Source organism: Grammomys surdaster, unplaced genomic scaffold (assembly GCF_004785775.1).
Source record: "Grammomys surdaster isolate TR1022 unplaced genomic scaffold, NIH_TR_1.0 126298, whole genome shotgun sequence".
NCBI classification, from domain to species: Eukaryota; Metazoa; Chordata; class Mammalia; order Rodentia; family Muridae; genus Grammomys; species Grammomys surdaster.
The window spans coordinates 2,592,890-2,613,221 of record NW_021621098.1 but is presented as its reverse complement, the minus strand read 5'-3'; the positions used below and the strand labels follow the sequence as shown (position 1 = coordinate 2,613,221).

At 39.4% G+C, this 20,332-nt stretch overlaps 1 non-coding gene across 1 annotated transcript; it reads left to right on the top strand.

Moving 5' to 3' along the window:
• The first annotated feature begins 19,841 nt into the window (after window positions 1-19,841).
• Window positions 19,842-19,970, top strand: LOC114614093. Its single transcript, XR_003710272.1, has one exon. It is a non-coding gene; the product is annotated as a small nucleolar RNA SNORA17 (small nucleolar RNA).
• The last annotated feature ends 362 nt before the right edge of the window (window positions 19,971-20,332 follow it).

Genomic DNA, 20,332 nt, shown 5'->3' with positions numbered 1-20,332 from the left:
CTCTTGTCAGGCCGTAGTTTGTTGATGCACCACTCTGTTCTCTGTCTCCATTGTCATCTGGTTGCCTCCTTGTGTTTTCATGAGGCATCCTCTACAGCTCTCCTTCTTAGTTTCTTATGGTCACTAGATAGAAGGCTCAATCTATTCCACTATGACATGGTTGTAACAAAGACACTAGTTCTAAGACACAGTCCTCAGCACTGAGTAGACACGAATTTAGGTGGTGTGTGTGTGTGTGTGTGTGTGTGTGTGTGTGGTGTGGTGTGTATTTGCTCAACCAGGGCATAGATTTTTCTCTTCTAGAGTGAATTCACATTCAAATTCCCATTACTTCCATAATGCAATGGGCATTTACTAACAGATCACACTGATCTGAAGGCAGCCAGAAGGAGACTCTTTTCTGCACTGGGTGGAACTTGAGTACTAGGAGACAAATCTCACTTACACAGAGACACACTTCTTCCACAAGGCCACACTTATTCCGATAAAGCCACTTCCAATGGACCATGTATATTCAAGGTCATGTAACTTCACATGTGCATGTATGGTTTTAGTTAGGTGTTTTGAAATTCTGCTGGTAATCAGCAAGCCATTATGTTCATGCCTGCTGGCCTCAAAGGTCTGAATCTCTATCATTTTGCAACTAGTGACTAAGGCTACAGACCTGTTAAAACAGAAGCTATAGTTTCTATGTACTTCAAAGAGACACCAGTGGTCATGCCTTGTCAGCTACTTCCCTTTTTGATTTCTCTCTCTCTCTCTCTCTCTCTCTCTCTCTCTCTCTCTCTCTCTCTCTCTCGTTATTTGTCCATATGGAGGCCAGAGGAGGACACTAAATATCTTACTGTATCACTCTTTACAGGAACTTCCAACTCAAGTACTCATATTTACACAGCAACTGTTCTTCCTGACCAAGCCATGTCCCAGCCTATTTAGTGCCTGTTTTATTAATAATAAATATTAAGACTATTAAGATGAAAGACCATGGTTGACTAAACATATTGTATTGTATAGATATTATGTGTGAGAAGATTTTTTCCTTCCTTCCTTCCTTCCTTCCTTCCTTCCTTCCTTCCTTCCTTCCTTTCTTTCTTTCTTTCTTTCTTTCTTTCTTTCTTTCTTTCTTTTATTTCATCTGCCTTGGTGTTTTGCCTGCATATATATCTGTGCATGGTGTTAGAGCCTCTGGAATTGGAGTTACAGAGAGCTTTTTCTTTATCCAGATTTGAAACAGGAAAATCAGTAACTGGATAGAAGAAGATCCAAGGCATTCTTGAAGTCTCAGAGACTGGAGTAGAAAAAGCACATGGTGATCAACCCTCTCATAAAGTCCGTTTCTGTGGAAAGAATTGATTTTCTTTATAATCTCATAGTTTTCCTGAGAGAATGAGGTTTGCACAGGAGTATGGTATAGATTGAACCAAGGTGAAGAAGGACTTCATGTCGCCTCTGAAACGAGTGTAAAGGCCAGAAGCTGATGCTGGTATATTTCTCAATTCATTCCACTTTAATTTTTTGAGACAAAGTCTCTCACTGAAATAGGAGTTCTTCAGTTGGCTAGATGCTCCCAGCCAGTGAGCCAAGGGTCCTCCTATCTCCATCTACCCAGCACTGGGAGTGTACAATCTACTTTTCAAACCGTTCAAATTTGAACTCCACAAGGATCCTGCAGTGTGTAGTACTTTTTGTGAAGGTAAGATAGCCTGAGGAGAAGTGAAGGAAATACAAAAAAGCCAGTGTCAAAGATTAATTTCCTTGTACTTTATGTGTATAGGAGTTGTATGCACACACACACTGTGTGCGTGCCTGGTACCCCCAGAGGCAGGAAGAACTACAATCAGTCATGGACCATTATGTGAATGGAGGGAACTCAACTAAGGTCCTCTAGAAAAGCAGCAAGTGCTCTAACCACTGAGCCATTTCTCTCACAGCAGGAAAACTTGCTCCAATCTCTTCCAATTCCACAGAGTTGGAAGTGAGTTTGCTGCCACCTCACCAATAGTTTCACTGCTCATGAACTTGCTCACTAGTCCTGTTCATGTAATCATGCTGTGTTTGCCTTGGAAAGCATTGGGGAAATTATGCTAAATTTGTTTTAGTCAAGCTTCGTTTTTCTTTAACTCTAAAATACAGTTCTATTGTATGTAAATGTATATGTTACAGTTGTATAAAAGTAAAACTCAATCAAAACATAATGCTAAAGATTTTTCTTTATCATAGAAATGTTCTCACAATGCTGCTAACATAGACTCAGCCTTGATAAAGCACAGTGCATACCCAAAAACCCATCTGTATAAAAGGCAATGTATTAAAAGGTTTTGAATCAAAGCTCCCTTGCTAGTGATAAAAAGATGACGTTTTTATGCAAGGCATAAAGCAACTAACAAATGAAGCTACAATCATGAGATTATTAGCAAATAAACCTGCTTGCTATAAATCTATTGGGGAATAACCATGTGATACATGTTTAAAAATGATATGAATTTCCATAAAATTTCACAATGTGATGAGTGATTTATTGCAGCTTTGTTCATGTTCCACCCAGATGGTGTGCAATTTGGAAGTGCTGCCCTGCATTGAGAGTTCCCTTACAAATGTCCAGTGATGGGCAGCATTGACTGCTGGGACAGCAGTCTCCTACAGAAGGGCTGCACCAGTGCCAAGAAAAAGGAAATGGTGTCCTACTTGTTGGAGTAAAAGACTGCAACAGAAACAATAACAACAATCAAGCAATCAGAAGGCTGATTAGCCAGGAAGTCATTCTAAATGGCTGACCTAGAGGCCCTATAAAATATGACCATTGTTTCTCAACAGAGAAGAGAACACTTTGAAGTGACTGCCCCCAAGGTTTCTCTTTCAACCCCACTCTACTTTTTTTAATAATCATTTTTAAAGCAGTATATACCAGAGTGAATTAATCTCTTTGATGATAACCTTTCTGAATTTCATATCAGGTGCAGAAGAAACCACTTTCAACATTCCCATTTCAAATTCTTATGCTACAGTGACTGGGTTCCCTTCTCTTTATCCTTCATATTTTTAAGGAGTTCTCAATGTAGAACTTTGATGAATCTCATGTCAGGATTTTAAATGTCGATGCGTATATTTTGCTGCTGACTTGGTTTAGAACAACGTGAGCTAAATCCTGATGTGTCTTTGTTTGTCTGCATAAGAGGTATAGCTTTAATGATATCTCTCTGTCCTTCCCTCCCTCCATCATTTCCTCCCTTCCTTTCTTCCCCTCTATCCTTTTCCTTTTTTCTTTCTCTTGATTCTATGTGGAGAGTACTAACACACTCTTTATCACAGAGCTGCCCTTCTTTTATGCTAACACACAATTTATCGGTGAGCTGTTCTCCTTTTCTTTTTGTGCTTTCTAAATCTTCTGCACTGCTTATGTAGTGTACTTGGAAATACTTTGGTATGTGCTTACATTGAGAGCCTTGCTACCATTAAAGAGAAAAAGAAAACATTTCGTAAGAACATATCTGAAAATAGAATAACCAAACTTCTGAGTCAAGATTTAACTTTATGGGTAGTTTACGGAATCAATTTCATGGCATTCATTAGAAGGTCAAAGAAAATTAATAATGGGAAGGCATTTGAAAAATGTATGCATTCATGGTTATATATGTTATATTATATCTGATAAATCTTTAACTCATTTTAGAAATGGAAGATACCCTGCTTAGAAGGAGCATGCATGGTCCTCATTCACCTATTGATTGTGATTATTCTTACTTAGGAAGGGGATTTGTTATTTTGGCCAGTTAAGCTGAAGCTAATTGTGAGGAATACTCAAGTAATTCTAAAATAACAATTCAGTCTAGTAGCATTGGACTAGTGTGAAACCACTTATAAAATGTTCTGAATTGCCAATGCAAATATATATGCATAATACAAAGACTTTTCTCAATCTATTAAAACATTAATTTAGTTTGTATATATTTAAGTTTTATCCTTTGAAAATTTCATAGGTGAATAAAACACTTCTTAATGATATTTATCTTTGCTGTCTCCCTTCAGATGCCCATGTCCCATTAATAGATGTCCCTTCCAGATTCAAGTATTTTTTTAATACTTGAATCAATAACATGAAAGCTTTCCATTCTGTGAAAGTGCTAACAGGGAGATAACAATGGAAGACTGAATAGATTTTAAAAATATCAAGCACCCAAACTACACAGCATAGCCTGTGCTCCATTTCACACTCACAACTCTGCCTGCTTTCCTTTTTTTTTTTTTTTTTTTTAACTTTTTTATTGGATGTTTTATTTACATTTCATATGTTGTCCCCTTACCCCATCCCCCACCCACCCAGGAACCCCCAATCCCCTCACACCTCCTCCTTCTTCTTTGTGGATGTAACCTCTATCTACACCCCCACTCCCACCTCCCCACCCTCAAAACTCCCACCCCCTGGGGCGTCCAGCCTTCATGAGGTCAAGGATCTCATCTTCCACCTGTGCCCAGCAGGGCCCTCCACTCTTATATATTCAGCTAAGGCCCTGGATCCCTCCATAAGTGCTCCCAGGCTGGTGGTTTAGACCCTGGGAGCTGTGGTTGGTTGGTATTGTTGCTCTCCTCATGGGGCCACAAATCCTTTCAGCTCCTTCAGACTTCACTCTAACTCCTCCATTGAGAACCCCATGAACACTTCAATGGCTAGTTGTGAGCATCTGCCTCTGAATATGTCAGACTCTTGAAGACCTCTGAGGAGACATCCATATCAGGCTCTTATCAGCATGCACTTCCTGACTTCCACATCAGCATCTACCTTTGGTGACTGCACATGGGATGGATACTCAGGTGGAAAGGTCTTCAGATGGCCCCTCCTTCAGTTTTTGTCCCTCGCTTTGTCTCCATATTTGCTCCCTTGAGTATTTTGTTGCTCCTTCTAAGAAGGACCAAATCACCCCCACTTGGTCTTCATTCTTTATGGACTTCATGTGGCCTGTGAGTTGCATCTTGGGCATTTTAAGGTTCTGGGCTAATATCCAATAATCAGTGAGTGAATACCATGTGTGTTCTTTTGTGATTGGCTTACCTCACTCAGTATGATAATTTCTAGTTCCATCCATTTACCTAGGAACCTCTCAAATTCATTGTTTTTAATAGCTGAGTAATACTCCATTGTGTAAATATACCACATTTTTTTAATCCATTCCTCAGTTGAAGGACATCTGGGTTCTTTCCAGCTCCTGGCTATTATAAATAAGGCTGCTATGAACATAGTTGAGCATATGTCCTTATTATATGTTCGAGCACCTTCTGGGTATATGCCTAGGAGTGGTATAGCTGGATCCTCAGGTAATGCTATGTCCAATTTTCTGAGGAACCGCCACACTGATTTCCAAAGTGGTTGCACCATCTTGCAGTCCCACCAACAATGGAGGAGTGTTCCTCTTTCTCCACACCCTCGCCAGCATCTACTATCACCTGAGTTTTTAATCTTAGCCATTCTGACTGGTGTGAGATGGAATCTCAGGGTTGTTTTGATTTGCATTTCCCTGACGACTAAGGATGCCGAGCATTTCTTTAGGTGCTTCTCGGCCATTCGAGTTTCTTCCATTAAAAATTCTTTGTTAAGCTCTATACCCCATTTTTTAATAGGGTAATTTGGTTGCCTGGAGTCTAATTTCTTGAGTTCTTTGTATATATTGGATATTAGCCCTCTATCAGATGAAGGATTGGTAAAGATCTTTTCCCAATTTGTTGGTTGTCGTTTTGTCCTATTGACAGTGTCCTTTGCCTTACAGAAACTTTGCAATTTTATGAAGTCCCATTTGTCAATTCTCGATCTTAGAGCATATGCCATTGGAGTTCTGTTCAGGAACTTTTCCCCTGTGCCCAAGTATTCGAGGCTTTTCCCCACCTTCTCTTCTATTAGTTTCAGTGTATCTGGTTTTATGTGGAGGTCCTTTATCCACTTAGATTTGAGCTTTGTACAAGGGGATAAGAATGGATCAATTTTCATTCTTCTACATGTTGTCCTCCAGTTGAACCAGCACCATTTGTTGAAAATGCTGTCCTTTTTCCACTGGACAGTTTTAGCTCCTTTGTCAAAGATCAAGTGACCATAGGAGTGTGGGTTCATTTCTGGTTCTTCAATTCTATTCCATTGATCTTCCTGCCTGTCTCTGTACCAATACCAGGTAGTTTTTATCACTATTGCTCTGTAGTACAGCTTGAGGTCAGGGATGGTGATTCCTCCCGAAGTTCTTTTATTGTTGAGAATAGTTTTCGCTATCCTGGGTTTTTTGTTATTCCATATGAATTTGAGAATTTCCTTTTCTAACTCTGTGAAGAATTGAGTTGGGATTTTAATGGGGATTGCATTGAATCTGTAGATTGCTTTTGGCAAGATGGCCATTTTTATTATATTAATCCTGCCAATCCATGAGCATGGGAGATCTTTCCATCTTCTGAGATCTTCTTCAATTTCTTTCTTCAGAGACTTGAAGTTCTTGTCATAGAGGTCTTTCACTTGCTTGGTTAGATTCACACCAAGGTATTTTATATTATTTGCAACTATTGTGAAGGGTGTCATTTCCCTAATTTCTTTTTCAGTCTGTTTATCTTTCATGTAGAGGAAGGCTACTGATTTGTTTGAGTTGATTTTATAACCAGCCACTTTGCTGAAGTTGTTTATCAGGTTTAGGAGTTCTCTGGTGGAAGTTTGGGGGTCACTTAAGTATACTATCATATCATCTGCAAATAGCGATATTTTGACTTCTTCCTTTCCTATTTGTATCCCTTTGACTTCTTTTTGTTGTCTAATTGCTCTGGCTAAGACTTCCAGTACTATATTGAATAGGTAGGGGGAGAGTGGGCAGCCTTGTCTAGTCCCTGATCTTAGTGGGATTGCTTCAAGTTTCTCTCCATTTAGCTTGATGTTGGCTACTGGTTTGCTGTAAATTGCTTTTACTATGTTTAGGTAGGGGCCTTGAATTCCTGATCTTTCCAAGACTTTTATCATGAAGGGATGTTGAATTTTGTCAAATGCTTTCTCAGCATCTAGTGAGATAATCATATGGTTTTTTTCTTTAAGTTTGTTTATATAGTGGATTACATTGATGGATTTCCGAATATTGAACCATCCCTGCATTCCTGGGATAAAACCTACTTGATCATGATGGATGATTGTTTTGATGTGGTCTTGGATTCGGTTTGCTAGAATTTTATTGAGTATTTTTGCATCGATGTTCATAAGGGAGATTGGTCTGAAGTTCTCTTTCTTTGTTGGGTCCTTGTGGGGTTTGGGAATGAGTGTAATTGTAGCTTCATAGAACGAATTGGGTAGTGTTCCTTCTGTCTCTATTTTGTGGAATAGTTTGAAGAGAATTGGTATTAGGTCTTCCTTGAAGGTCTGATAGAATTCAGCACTAAAACCATCTGGTCCTGGGCTTTTTTTAGTGGGGAGACTTTTAATGACTGCTGCTATTTCCTGAGGGGTTATGGGACTATTTAGATGGTTTATCTGCTCCTGGTTTAATTTTGGTACCTGGTATCTGTCTAGGAAATTGTCCATTTCATCCAGGTTTTCCAGTTTTGTTGAGTATAGGCCTTTGTAGTAGGATCTGATGATTTTTTTAATTTCTTCCGTTTCTGTTGTTATGTCTCCCTTTTCAGTTCTGATTTTATTAATTTGGATACTCTCTCTGTGCCCTCTGGTTAATCTGGCTAACGGTTTATCTATCTTGTTGATTTTCTCAAAGAACCAACTCCTGGTTTTATTGATATTTTGTATTGTTCTTTCAGTTTCTATTTGGTTGATTTCAGCCCTGAGTTTGATTATTTCCTGCCTTCTACTCCTCCTGGGTGTATTTGCTTCTTTTTGTTCTAGGGCTTTTAGTTGTGCAGTCAACTTGTTAGTGTGTGCTCTTTCCAGTTTCTTTTTGTAGGCACTTAGAGCTATGAGTTTTCCTCTTAGCACTGCCTTCATGGAGTCCCACAAGTTTTGGTATGATGTGTCCTCATTTTCATTGAAATCTAAAAAGTCTTTAATTTCTTTCTTTATTTCTTCCTTGACCAAGTCATCATTGAGTAGAGAGTTGTTCAGTTTCCATGTGCACATGGGTTTTCCATTGGTTTTGTCATTATTAAAGACCAGTCTTATTCCATGGTGATCTGATAAGAGGCAAGGGATTATTTCAATCTTTTTGTATCTGTAGAGGCTTGTTTTGTGACCAATTATATGGTCTATTTTGGAGAAGGTACCATGAGGTGCTGAGAAAAAGGTATATTCTTTTGTTTTAGGATGAAATGTTCTATAGATGTCTGTTAAGTCCATTTGGTTCATAACTTCTGTTAATTTCAAAGTGTCTCTGTTTAGTTTCTGTTTCCATGATCTGTCCATTGCTGACAATGGGGTGTTGAAATCCCCCACTATTATTGTGTGAGGTGTAATGTGTGTTTTGAGCTTTAGTAAAGTTTCTTTTATGTATGTAGGTGCCCTTGCATTTGGGGCATAGATGTTCAGAATTGAGAGTTCACCTTGGTAGCTTTTTCCTTTGATGAGTATGAAGTGTCCTTCCTTATCTTTTTTGATTAATTTTGGATGGAAGTCGATTTTATTTGATATTAGAATGGCTACTCCAGCTTGTTTCTTGGGACCATTGGCTTGGAAAATTGTTTTCCACCCTTTTATTCTGAGGTAGTGTCTGTCTTTGTCACTGAGGTGTGTTTCTTGTATGCAGCAAAATTCTGGGTCTTGTTTGTGTATCCAGTCTGCTAGTCTGCGTCTTTTTATTGGGGAATTGAGACCATTGATGTTAAGAGATATTAAGGAAAAATGATTGTGGCTTCCTGTTATTTTTGTTATTAGAGGTAAAGTTATGTTTGTATAGTTATCTTCTTTTGGGGTTGTTGGAAGATTACTTCCTTGCTTTTTCTAGGTTGTAGTTTCCCTCCTTGTGTTGGCGTTTTCCATCCATTATCCTTTGAAGTGCTGGGTTTGTGGGAAGATATTGTGCAAATTTGGTTTTGTCATGGAATATCTTGGTTTCACCATCTATATTGATTGAGAGTTTTGCTGGGTATAGTAATCTGGGCTGGCAATTGTGTTCTCTTAGGGTCTGTATGATGTCCGTCCAGGCTCTTCTGGCTTTTATAGTCTCTGGTGAGAAGTCTGGTGTAATTCTTATAGGTCTGCCTTTATATGTTACTTGACCTTTTTCCCTTACTGCTTTTAGTATTTTTTCTTTGTTTTGTGCATCTGATGTTTTGATTATTATGTGACGGGAGGTATTTCTTTTCTGGTCTAGTCTATTTGGTGTTCTGTAGGCTTCTTGTATGTTTATGGGCATCTTGTTCTTTAGGTTAGGGAAATTTTCCTCAATGATTTTGTTGAAGATATTTACTGGCCCTTTAAGTTGGGAATCTTCATTCTCATCTATACCTATTATCCTTAGGTTTGGTCTTCTCATTGTGTCCTGGATTTCCTGGATGTTTTGAGTTAGGAGTTTTTTGCTTTTTTCATTTTCTTTGACAACTGTGTCAATATTTTCCACCGTATCTTCTGCATTTGAGATTCTCTCTTCTATCTCTTGTATTCGGTTGGTGATGCTTGCGTCTGTGACTCCTGATCTCTTTCTTAGGTTTTCTATCTCCATGGTTGTCTCCCTTTGAACTTTCTTTATTGTTTCTATTTCCAGTTTCAGATCCTGAATGTTTTTGTTTAATTCCTTCTTTGTGTTTTCTTGCATTTCTTTAAGGGATTTCTGTGATTCCTCTTTAAGGGCTTCTATCTGTTTACTTGTACTCTCCTGTATTTCTTTAAGGGAGTTACTTAATTCCTTCTTATAATCCTCTATCATCATCATGAGAAGTGATTTTAATTCTGAATCCTGCTTTTCAGGTGTGAAGGGGTGTTCAGGGCTTGCTATATTGGGAGAACTGGGCACTGATGATGCCAAGAAACTTTGGTTTCTGTTGCTTATGTTCTTGCGCTTGCCTTTCGCCATCTGGGTAACTCTAGTGGTACCTGCCCTCTCTGTGTAAGATTGGAATCTGTATTTCCAGTTATCTTGCTTATTGCAGAGCTCCTCGGAGTCCAGAGGTCTCTGTGGTCTTATGCCCCTAATCTCCCGGGTGGAAGAACTCCTGGGACTCAGGCCACCTCTTGGATCTGGTAATCCTTCTGTTCTGAGTGCAGTGGCTCCTCGGCTGCTCTGAGTGCAGTGGGTTCTCGATGACTCAGGATTCAGTTTCAGCTGCTCTGAGTGCAGTGGCTCCTAGATGACTCAGGATTCAGTTTCTCCACAGGACAGGAGCAGACCAACTCTGTGTCAGCTGCTCTGAGTGCAGTGGCTCCAGCTGCTCTGAGTGCAGTGGGTCCCTGATGACTCAGAATTCAGTTTCAGCTGCTCTGAGTGCAGTGGCTCCTGGATGACTCAGGATTCAGTTTCTCCACAGGACAGGAGCAGACCGACTCTGTGCCTGCTCCAGTCCAAGGGACCAGGCAGGGGCCGAAGGGAAGTGGAATTCCGGAGGGGCGGGGTTTGGGTAGCTGCTGTGCCCTGGATGTCCCTGGTTCCCAGATGTATTTCTGGGGCTTAGGGAGTGAGATGGAGTTCTTACCAGCTGCTCTGAGTGCAGTGGCTCCTGGATGACTCAGGATTCAGTTTCTCCACAGGACAGGAGCAGACCGACTCTGTGTCTGCTCCAGTCCAAGGGACCAGGCAGGGGCCGAAGGGAAGTGGAATTCCGGAGGGGCGGGGTTTGGGTAGCTGCTGTGCCCTGGATGTCCCTGGCTCCCAGATGTATCTCTGGGGCTTAGGGAGTGAGATGGAGTTCTTACCAGCTGCTCTGAGTGCAGTGGCTCCTGGATGACTCAGGATTCAGTTTCTCCACAGGACAGGAGCAGACCGACTCTGTGTCTGCTCCTGTCCAAGGGACCAGGCAGGGGCCGAAGGGAAGTGGAATTCCGGAGGGGCGGGGTTTGGGTAGCTGATGTGCCCAGGATGTCCCTGGCTCCCAGATGTATTTCTGGGGCTTAGGGAGTGAGATGGAGTTCTTACCAGCTGCTCTGAGTGCAGTGGCTCCTGGATGACTCAGGATTCAGTTTCTCCACAGGACAGGAGCAGACCGACTCTGTGTCTGCTCCAGTCCCAGGGACCAGGCAGGGGCCGAAGGGCCTCTGCCTGCTTTCTTATAACTCACTAGGTTGAGGAAGTTTGCTTCTATGATTTTTTTTTTGAAAATATTTTCTAGGCCTTGGAGTTGGGAATCTTCTTCTGTTCCTATTGTTTTTTAGGTTTGACCTTTTCACAGTGTCCCAGATTTCCAGAATGATTTGTGTCAGAAACTTTTTAGATTTAATATTTTCGTTGACCTCTAGGAAATCAGGTTGGGTTGTGGGCTGGAAAATGAAGTCCAGGGGGTGGAGTAAAGTTTAAGGCTTATGGGTGTAGGACCATGATAGGATGGCTGGTTTTGGTCTGGCTGGCTGGAAATAGCCTGGAGATCCAACAGCTGTCCATTGCCTGTGAGGAACAGGCATCTATTTTTCCGGGCTCTCAGAATTCAGGCTCCTAACACATGGCGGGGAACTCCATTGATTTGCACTGTTCAGTCACATAGGCCATTGGAGCCCCTTCCAAATTGCACAGGTAAAGGGCGTGGCTACAAGCCTCAGGCCCTAGAGGGATTTACATACTAATGAGATACCTGAAAGTCAGAGGGAGGAGCCAATTAAACATTCTTCCCCAGACCCCTTTTCCTCCCTATTTAACTCAGGTCTGCCCTGAGTTTAACAGGGGGGATACATCCAGATCCATCTACCATCCGCCATGAAAATAAACCGGTTTGGAACCATGGTCTTTCTCGTGTCTTTGGATCCCGCTGTGGGAAAACAGGGAGAAGGCCTTTAATGCCGAGCTGCTGCAGCTGCTGCACTTGCCTGGAGTTGCTTGGAGTAAACTCAGTCAAGATTCCCATGCTCCAGTCTCTTTTGAGCCATGGGAAACACAACAGCCCAACAAGATTCAAGAACACACGCCCACCCACGCATGAGCTACTCATTCCCCCAGATGGGTGTGTTTTAGAGGAATATGGCAGTCAAGGTTCTTACCTTGTTGTCCATGGTACCCCCTCCAGGAATACAGGCAGAGTTGTGGCATGGGAGTAACTGTGGAGCGCAGTTACTGCTAGTGATTTGCTTTCAGGCAGCTTTATGGACTGGTCTAGGAAGGTACTTATCTGGTGTCCCTGGCACTGAGAAGCCTCCAGTAAAGTAGGCATAGTTGTAGAGCAGGAAGCAGGGTGCAGAATGTTGCGGGTAGTTTACCAATGGTTGGGGCCCTTTCGGGTGAATTGGCTTTACGGACAAGGGATTGTAGGGGGGAGGCTTACCTACTGTCCTTGATGCCAACAGGCCTCCAGGAAAGCAGGTAGAGTTGTGGGTGTGAAGTGGACCACAGGGTATAGTGTGTAGTTTGGGTGCTTGATATTTTTAAAAGCTATTCAGTGTTTCATTGTATCTCCCTGTGAGCACTTTCACAAAGTGGAAAGCTTTCAGGTTATTGATTGTTATTTTGCAATAATAAATGGAGTGGCAGAAGCATTAGCATACATAATGAACAATGATGTTGTGTACAAATATTTGTATGGAGGTTTTCCTCTGAACATTTGTTTTCAAATGGGCTGTGATTTTTGAATCACATTTAATAATTTTTGAAAAATTATTTCTTTTATGAGATTATAATATAGTTCCACCATTTTACCTTCATTTTCTTGCCTTCAAACTCTCCTGTATAACATTCCTTGTCTTCTTTTATATCCATAGCCTGTTTTTCATTAATTATTATTAAAGACATTTGTGTATTAGCATACATATATATCTATAAACACAAAAATGCAACTTGCTCAGACTGTAAAATGTTACTTGTATGTTTGTTTTCAAGCTGACTAGTTGGTGTTGGATAACCAACTGATGTGGTATTTCTGGAAACTATTTCTTTCACAGTTATTATTTCATAGTTGCATCTAGTTCTTTGTGTAGGACTGAGACCTCGTGTGCTTTATCAAGTCGACTTTAGCTTGTCTATTGTTATTATCCTCTTTCAACTCAGGTTTAGGCATCGAAGTTAGTGAGACTTCATGGGTGTAGCTTTTGGCATTACTGGAGATACCAAACATGCAGAGAAAGAAAACATGGACCTACTCCCATTTACAACAGCCTCAAAGAAAATAAAATATTTAGGAATAAAGCGAATCAAAGAAGTAAAAGAGCTCTACAACAAAAACTTTAAACCTCTGTAAAAAGAGATAAAGACATTAGAGACATAGAAAGACATCACATGGTTATAGATTGGTAGAATTAACATTGTGAAATTTACCACTGTAATAAAAGCTATTTACATATTCAGTGCAATGCAATTAAAATCTCCATCACATTCTTCACTTAAATAGCAAAATCTATTCCAAAATTGATGTGTAATCACAGACATCAGATTGCCAAAACATTCCTGACCAAAAAGAATAATGCTGGAGGGATTATACTCTATAAATTAAGATATATTACAGAGTCATAGTAATAAAAACAATATACAATTGGAACAAAAGTAGATATGTAGGTCAATGGGGCAAAATTGAAGGCTCCCGACCTGAGGACACATGAATATAGCCACTTAACATTTGGTAAAGACAATAACATAGCTGTAGGGGAAAAAAAGCATCTTAGATACACGGTGCTGGAAAAACTGGATGTTCACTTGCAAAAGAATGGAATAAGTATCAAAGATGTAAACATGAAACCAGAAGTGCTAGAAGAAAATATAGGTTGTGCTCCATGTAGTGTAGGTGTAGGAAAGAACTTATTGAATAGCACTCAATTTGCACAAGAATTAAGGTAAAAATTGACGAGTTGGGACATCATAACTGGAAAATCACAGATAAACAAACATCAAAGAACTTTCTGTAAAACTTAGGGTTCTTGAAGATTTCTTTGAATTTATTGTCTAAAGGAGATGGGGAGGGATTAGAAAAGAAGGAGTAGAGGTGGATTGATTCAATCACATTCCATATATGTAAATGAAATTCTTAAACAATACAACAAATTCTCTTCAGTTATATAGGAGAAAAGAAAGACCTAACCCTAACACCTGTACTTCTCTGAGTTCTGAAAGTTGTAAAATGGCATCCAGCAGTCTTTTAATAATTGAAGTGGTGTTTGGCTCAGAAGAAATGTTATACTTTCAAATTTTGTTAAGCTATACAGTGATCTGTTTAGAGATAATCTTCACATAAATTATAAACTTCAGAAAATTATAAAATGAAGTGTGTGTATGTGCATGTGTGTGTGTGTGTGTGTGTGTGTGTATGTATGTATGTATGTATCGCCCTGGAGTTTGTTTTATACTTCAGTTACTAATCAAGTGGCCATTTTTTCAATAATACATATTTGTGCTCTCCACTAAATTCTTTAATCTCTGTGCCTATCATTTCAATAACAAGTTTTGATGCCAATGTTAATCATGAAATCAGACGTTCTGTCCCTCTGCTGGAAAAGTTACCTCACGTATTCTAATTCATTATATATCTCATATATGGTTTTGGATAAGCTTGCTGATTATAAAATAATTATTGAGAACCTGGTTAGCATTAATTTTATTCTGTTGATTACTCTAGGATGAATTGCTATCTTAATAAAATTCTGATTTCTATTATATAATCATGCATATGTTCAAAATGCAGGCTTAAAAAAGGGGGTTTAAAAGAAAAAAAGATAGAAGGGAAAAAACATTTCTTATACACTTTGTAATTATATTAGTTTGTGAAACTGATCTGCTAATGTAGTGTGTCCTATATCTCATTTGGAAATCAGTAAAAATGACATAAGCAGATTAAAATCAGTCTAGCATCCTTTTTTGTTTCTTGGTGTTGAGGATCTGCTCCAAGGACCTTGTTCATATGTAGACAAATACTCTATGTTTGCACCTGTGTACTTTGTGTCACTTTAATATTTTATGATAATATCTTAGAAAATCCAAAGATTCAAGAGCTCTATATGATCACAGGATACAAATACATAAACAAAGCTCTGGCTCCTACAAGTTAGCAATGAGCAACTGAGCATTTAAATTTTAATAGACCATACTACATGTAAGAGCACAGAGAGGTGTGTCCATAAAAAATACACACAGAATCTTATCCTTAGAACTAAGAGTCTTTGATGAAGACAAGTACTGCCATATGTTCTATTGGGCTTGCAATGAATTTTTAGACAATTAAGTTGAGAGACATTGTACTCATCAATGTGACTTAACACTAAGCAATTGGATACTGATTCCACATAGAAGAGAAGCAAGAATTCTAGGAAACAAAGGAACACACAATAAAAAGAGAAACAAAATTGGGATTTATTTAGAACTTCTTGTAGCAGCATGACCAGAAACTATCAGTTAGTTATTTGTGACAGATATTTGAAGGCAGAATGGAAGGTGAAAATGGGGAGGGCTACATAGATCCTCTGATAAAGACTGTTGTTTTAGGGTGGGTAGAAGTGAGAAGTGAAGACAGCCAGGCAGTGGTGACACATGTTTTTAATCTCAGCACTCTGGAGTTAGAGGCAAGGGGATTTCTGAGCCTGGTCTACAGAGTTCTAGGACAATAAAGGCTACACAGATAAACCCTGTTTTGAAAAACCAAGAAAAAGTGGAGTGGGGAGGAGGAGGAGGGGGAGGAGAAGGAGGAGGAGGAGGAGGAGGAGGACGGGGAGGATGAGAAGCTGTCTGTGTAATTAATTTAATTTAGGGAGCACACACTTGGCACCTGTCTTTCTTTTATTAATCCTATGGCAGAAGTGGGTCAATAAATGGAGAGATGAATAGTGATTACCAAGGTCTTATTTGGGGCTCAGGGGCAGCAGTGGTGAACTGAGTTTCTGGACTGGTTGCTATAGACTTTGTGAGTTGAAATTACATTGTCATGTATGGTCTGCCTGCTGTCAGTTTGTATATCCAGACTCTCAGATAACATCCTTAAAGGAAACAGTGGGAAAAGATTTATCTAACAATCCTCAGCTAATTGAAGAAAGAGAGCACAAAGCAATGCATATGGACAAATGGAGGAGCTCATGGTCTGTCTTGAGGGATTATAAGTAAATTCTACATACAGAAAGCATGATATAGCTGTGACTTGACACAACACTTGCATTATAAAAATTTAATTTACTTGCTATTTTCTTAGTGCAAAATATGCATATTGTTCCATTTGCTTTTTGTTTGTACTCACTCTGAGATTAAGATTACTTCCAAGGATGTCTATGTTCTATTTTTATTGTCTATCCCCTTCCTGCTGTGGATAATGCTGCAAATTCTAACAACACCTGAATTCATAAAATTTCCTGACTTCTTCATGTACAGGGATTATTTAGTTCACACAAAGCAACTTCAGTTGTCATATTAGAAAAGAACCATAAAATGTCCATTAGGTTCTCTGAACCTTCAGCTTTCAGAATTAGATGGAGAGTGATCAGTTCTATTTTATGATATCAAAACCACAGTATGAGTCTAAATTATGTGCTGCTCTGTGCAATAGGCAGAGGACAGTTTTGAAAGCTGCTGGTTCTAAGGATTATTTATGGTGAAAAGGTTGGATGCTCATTATTTGAGGAGTTTGATCCTTACTGTTGCTTCTTTTCTTCAGTTTTTGAGATCCATTTTCTTTATTTTTTTATTCCTATATTTCCCTTTGACTTTTAGAAAACAGTACCCTTCAATTTTTTTCATGCCTCTGCGATGTGTTTTATGTGTGAGCTAAGTGAAACAGTAATATGTCACCCATTTTAAAAGGGAGAAAAATTGTGTCTCAGAGTATTAGGAAATTTCAATGAATCTCAAAATCTTAGTTTTTAATTTGTCTTCTGGGTAAGGCTCATGTTATTCCAAGATTGGTTTCAAGTTATACCTTGCCTGTTGTAGTTTTGGAAACTATCACCTTCTCTGCCATCTTTAAATGTACATAATATTAAGTTCATGCTCCTAATTTTCATTTAGGTTTATGTAATTCTACATCTATGCTAAAGTGACTCTCTGCATACTGAGTCACAGTATCTCAACCTATGTTTCAGGAGCAGACTCTGTTGTTCAGATCTTTCTCACAAAACAATGGAGCTTATTGGCTCAGAGTTAAGTTGATAGCTCCATGTCTGAGATGACAAGAACTGACTCTTTTAGGACTTGCTATGGAAGTTAAAACAATAGTAGAATCTCATATCAGGCCAAGAAAATTGGTGGTATCCTCACTGCAATAATTTGCTTAAGTACACATAACACAACAGCTATGTATTCGATGAGTCCCTAGAATCCTTCCTAGAGAGACAGAACCATCATTATGGGAATGTTGGTAGTGGCACATGAAAGTATAGAAGTATCTCACCACTGTATTCCAGCACTCATCTCTTATTATTGGTCATTTCTGATGAAATCTACTCTCATCACCCATGTTAATACGTTCTAACAGATGTTTCTTCCAATAGGGGCCTTACTATTTTATAACTGTACTGTAAGTATAACAATCTCTTCAATCTCCCAGCTCTTTATGTCTTCTTCTTCAGGAAACATTCCACCCCATCAGTTTTTCCTCTTCTCTCTCTCTCTCTCTCTCTCTCTCTCTCTCTCCCTCTATCCCGTCTATTCCCTCTCTCCCTGATTTTATTCACTCTTGGTTTTAAAACTCTTTTAACAATTCTCTGGAGTAACAAAAAGAAAACAGGTTTCAGTTCACTTTCATCAGAAAGCCAGTGTCTTCCTGTAGTGATTTCATTGCTTAGTATTCAATCAGTTTACCCTTGATAACATTTAGTCTTATTTTAAGAATCATGCAAGGGGTTGTGATTATGGATCATTGGTAAAATACTTGCCCAGAATTCGGAATATCCTTGATTTAACTCTATAAGAAAAAGAAATACTGATAAGAACTACCCATTCTGATAAACAGGATTGAACCTTCCTACTGACAGATTAATATCTTGTCCATTGTATTTAAAGTAAACCTAGGAAGATTCTTAAGTTGGAGAAAAGTAGGCAAACAAGATTTGTACATTGGTTTCTGAGACATAGCACAGCATAAAATGCTGTGGGTTTAGTTTATGTATCCTCTGGTTGGGACAGGATGCATGGTTAGTCTGAAATTTTTAAAAATACTTATATTTAAAAATCACCAAAAAACATGCCATTTCTATAATAAAACCAGTAAGGTAATAGCTTAGGTTGACAAATGTTTAGTCAATCACAGCTTTACTGCAAGTTACCTATGGTCCTGGCTCCACTCTGGCCACCAAAGCATGGAAGGGGAATCTAAACATCAGTCTTTACAAGGTTTAATTCCGACACTCTAGACACTACATAGAGACAGTATTAAATGATGAGTGCAGACTTCCACTCCAGTCTAAAGGGAAGACCCTTTGCCATGGTGTCATTGGAGTACACATGGGCATTCTACTTCATCCCCTTTTTGAAGAAATAATCACTTTTCTCCTCCTCATCAGGATGACAGCAGTGGCGGCCTAATAGGGATTTAGTGCTTTTACCACAATCCAGCTCCCTTTGGAGTGTAGGGTCAACAGAAGCATAGGGAGTGATGATAAGTATCTGACTTACTCAAAGAGCTTTTGGTCCAGCAAGAAGAGAATGACTCCTTATCTATTGTGAGTGAACAATTCTATTGATGAAGATTTCCCTCCTGGAACCACATTCTTCATGTTCTGAAAGAAAGCAGGAACAAAATGCTTGCCTACAACAATAACAACAACAAACAACAAACCATATGTTTCAAGAATGAAATTGGAATTTAAACATTCTCAATTGAAGACATAGCCTTTCCCTCTTCCTTAAGTTTTAAGGCTGTTATGTCATTTTTAAAAAGAGGTTATGGAAACGTAAGGGAATGTAAGTAAATGTAAGAATCTGTGTTTCATTTCCACTGTCACAATAATGACATTGTATTAGAGAAATATTTTCTACTACACCCACCATGGAAAGCTTATATACAAAAAGAAATCAGGAAAACCACTGCAGAAAAATAAAATATACTGCTATTAATGATACAAGCAACACACAGGAGGTCATGAAAATCAATGAGAGCAGAGACTCTACAGAGAAGGCTGCTAAAGACAGCTCAGTAGATAATGTGATTGTTTTGTGAGCACCAGGCAGGATGCAATTTCATGAACCCACACATTTGAAAGAAAGCTGAGTGTGGTGACCCATGCTTGGAATAGGTATCATGGGCTGTTTGGACTTCTAGTCTAGACAACTCCACATGGTCCAGGTTAGTGAAAGAACTTGTCTCCAAACAACACACACACACACACACACACACACACACACCCTTAATTTGGATAGCTCCTTAGGAACAGAATAATTCCCCAGGTTATAGTCTACATACACAAAAACTTGCTCACATATGAGAACATAGAGCACAAATATGTCATTTATTAAATGCAAATAGTCTAAATGAATCAATTTTCAAGACTATCGGGGTGCATTACAAGGATGACCCAATTGTAGGCTATCTGGAAGAAACTCACTTCATGCTCATACCCACTTTAAAGGTAAAACCTTGAAGAATATATACTACACAAACATTAGTTCAGTGAAAATCAAAGTGGTATATTAGTAATAGGAGAAGTAATAGGAGAAGTGTACTGCAGATCAAAGAAACTTCTTAGACACACCAAAGCATATCAAGTCTGTAAAGAAAACATGCAGTCCTGAGAGCATATACCAAACAGTAAGGCTACAGTGACACATTCAGAGCTGGTGCTTAAATCAATCTCTCTGTTGAAATTCAAACAATTAGATAAAAGCTTAATAAGGACTTAAGCACTCCCATCACCTGCCCCTAGAAGTGATGCAAGCATGGCTGTTGTGCCACATGTACGTCAGTAGGTGGCAGAGAGGAGTGATGCTATGTCTATGCTCAATGTTCTGATCTATGGACATCTGAATAATTAGCATAATTAGTAGACCACCATTCCCTGAGATGATCACCAGGCCAGTGTTCCGGGGCATGGACAGGGTACTAGACTGAGATGAGTGCCTGATTGATGCTATACAGACCCAGAGAAGCTCCTAGGATGGGGAATCAAGCTAAAAATTTAGAAGAAACCTATCTGGGCCCAGGACAGATGAACCTTGAATGGGGCCACTCAGGCAGGCTAGGAGAGGAGCAAGTCCAAGACAACCACCACATCAGTTCCATGGGGCCCAGCCAGGGAGATGTATGAGATGACCACTAGTCTGGTGTCATACAGGCCTGGGGGGTGTGGATCGTGGAAAACCATACTGAGATGATACCTGCCTAGTGCTATAATGAGTAAGGAGGG